The sequence below is a fragment of the Pteropus vampyrus genome, unplaced genomic scaffold (assembly GCF_000151845.1).
Source record: "Pteropus vampyrus isolate Shadow unplaced genomic scaffold, Pvam_2.0 Scaffold7, whole genome shotgun sequence".
NCBI classification, from domain to species: Eukaryota; Metazoa; Chordata; class Mammalia; order Chiroptera; family Pteropodidae; genus Pteropus; species Pteropus vampyrus.
This window is the reverse complement of record NW_011888788.1, coordinates 1,595,245-1,597,912: the sequence shown is the minus strand read 5'-3', so window position 1 is coordinate 1,597,912 and position 2,668 is coordinate 1,595,245. Positions and strand designations below refer to the sequence as shown.

The window sequence follows — 2,668 nt, the reverse complement described above, 5'->3', positions numbered from 1 at the left end:
CTCACCATTTTCAATATTTGAGATTACTACCTCTTGTTTCTGAACTGAACATTTGTATAACCAATCTTATAGTTGTTCCACCACATTATTTAGCTATTTCATGAGCTCAGGATCGGTAGTTACAAGCAAGGTGAGTCCACATTTCTGCACACAAGTAAAGGTTTCAGATGGATATATGCCATGCCAATATAAAATGCTGTTCATGCCAAATGAGAAGAACTTGACCACGATTTGGGTTCTCTTACACAAAGTGATACCTTGCTCCCTGGAGAGCTGCAGCGCTGTGGCCAGGCCCACAGATACAGTAGACACCCCTTCACAGACGGGGACCGCAGAGCTACACAGCAGCTCTCTGCCACTGGTTTCAAAATCTTAATTAATATTTTTAATTGAGTGTCTGAATAGAAAAAAAAAAATCAAATTGACCTCTGTCTGAAAGATCCTGAATTTGAAATCAAAAGGCTTGAATGAGCCTTACCTATAAACAACAAAGGAATCTAATAATTTGAAGAAAAAAAAAAAAAAACCTCTCCAAAACACCTGTCAGTACTGAAAGATGAGGTATGCATAGTGACCTAACTCTCTGGGAGACTGCAAAAGTTGGAGCAGCTGGGTTTTAGGGAAGCTAATGAATCAACCCGACAGACCCAAAGAGCCGTTGAGTTCCTATCATGTGCACAGCTATCACATGGCAGTGGGGCTGGCTCTAAGGGTATCCAGAGAAAGCAGCTACCCATATGGTACAAATCAAGGAAATTCCCTCCCCATAGGAGGAAGAATGTATTATCTGATTGGTAAATTTGAAAGAAGGAACCTCGTATGTTTGGCTAGGTCCTAACTCCCTCCACTGTGGGTGTCATGGGCTTGTGGAGTATATGCTTTCTGGTCTGCTAGCTGCCACCTGGTAAGAGGTCCACCCCTGTGGGGATCAGGGGGAGGCCAGAAGTATCCAGAACCACTGTGAACAGGGGGTTAAATTCAAAACTTGAGCACTCAGCCATAGACTGAAAACCGAATTCTCCAATCAGCTTCAGAAGTTTAAAAAGATGGTATTTTGATTACTAATTGACTCCTGTCTCTGTCTCAGAAAAATAGAAAGGGATGTGGTGCTTTGGGTCCATTAACCCTAACACTCACTGTTCTTACTGTTTCTGGGGCTTACGTCAAAGAAAAAACATCTGGGTTGTAAACACCTTGAGAGAAGGAGCTGTGACTTTATCATCTTTGTATACTCTCCCCCAGCCCAATAGATATGCAGCTGGCACACAGTGGGGTATCAGATGTAAAAATAGAACTAACTCTAGATAAGGTAATTGGAGCAGGCTATAATATGGCACCAGGTTGCTCTGAATTAGAAGTCACCTGATGCCGATCAACTGCCCAGGAGCCAACTAAATGAGGAGTAGGTTAGTGATGGTGTAAGAGTTCCTCAGAACAAGCAGGCTTCTGGGACAGTAGTTCTCATCCCCACCTGAGAATCACCTGAGGAGCTTTGGGAGAAAAAAAAGATAGCAAGGCTGCATAGATCCCAGACAAATGAAGTTGGCATCTCGAGGGGTGAGACCCGAATGTCAGTAGTGTTTAATACTCCCCAGGTGATTCCAATGTGCAGGTAAGGTTGAGATCCAGAGTTCTAGGCTGGCTTTGCTTTGAAATAATTGTTTATAAGAAATGAAGAATCTCAAACCCCACCCCAGACCCACCTTATCTTCATTTTTAGCAAGAGCTCTAGGTGACATATATGTGCTACAGTTTGGGAAGCACTAGTGTAGAATATAGACTTTGGAGTCAGCTGAACCTTGGTTCTAATCCTGGCTGCACCAGGTAAGTGATTTGGGAAAAGTGCTTACCTTAGCTAAACTTCAGTTTAATAAACTATGATAGGTCCATACAATGGAACATTGTGCAGCCATTACAAGAAATTTGTAATATCTTTAGATAACTATGGAATGATTCCCAAAGTATTTTAACTGAAAAAAAAAAAAAAAGCAAAATATAGACATGTATATCATCTGTTTTAACAAAAAGATGAAAAATATTTTAATGGGTTTTGGGAAAAATTAAATATATTTATAGAACAGCTAGATTGTTTCTGGCACGTAATAAATGCTTAAAAAGTATCACCTATTCCTATTCCTTCGTTGACGCAGTTACTAGCTGGTAGCTCAGAAAAATAATGTGGGTGCAAAGGCTCTGTGGTTTCAACAGGGCACTTAGGGAAATCTCTTACTATCAAGACACAAAAGAAAAATGTCTTAACCTTTTATTACAGAAAAATTAAAAAATGTACAAAAATCAGGTATCATGAACGCTCATATTCTGATCACCCAACTTCAACAATATTTAATTCATAGTCTTTCTTGTTTCATCTTTACCCTCACGCTCTCCAAACCTCAAGGGATTATTGTGAAGTAAAGCCCAGACATATTGCTACATCATAAATACTTTACTGCAGTACCTATAAAACATGAGGACTCTTTTTTTAACACTTTCACAGACCTAGTATCATTAAATACTAGTCAGTGTTTAAATTTCCCTGATTGTCAAACTTTTTTAAAAATTGTTCAAATTGTTTTTAAACAAGGTCAACAAATTACATTTGATCGCTTTGTCTCTTAAGTCTTCTTTAACTTATAGGTTTCACTTCCATTTTTTCCCCTTCCAATAT

At 39.3% G+C, this 2,668-nt stretch overlaps 1 pseudogene; it reads right to left on the bottom strand.

The window, feature by feature from the left end:
* The window catches only part of LOC105299361, a 3,303-nt pseudogene extending 1,589 nt beyond the window's left edge, over positions 1-1,714 (bottom strand).
* Positions 1,715-2,668: the final 954 nt, after the last annotated feature.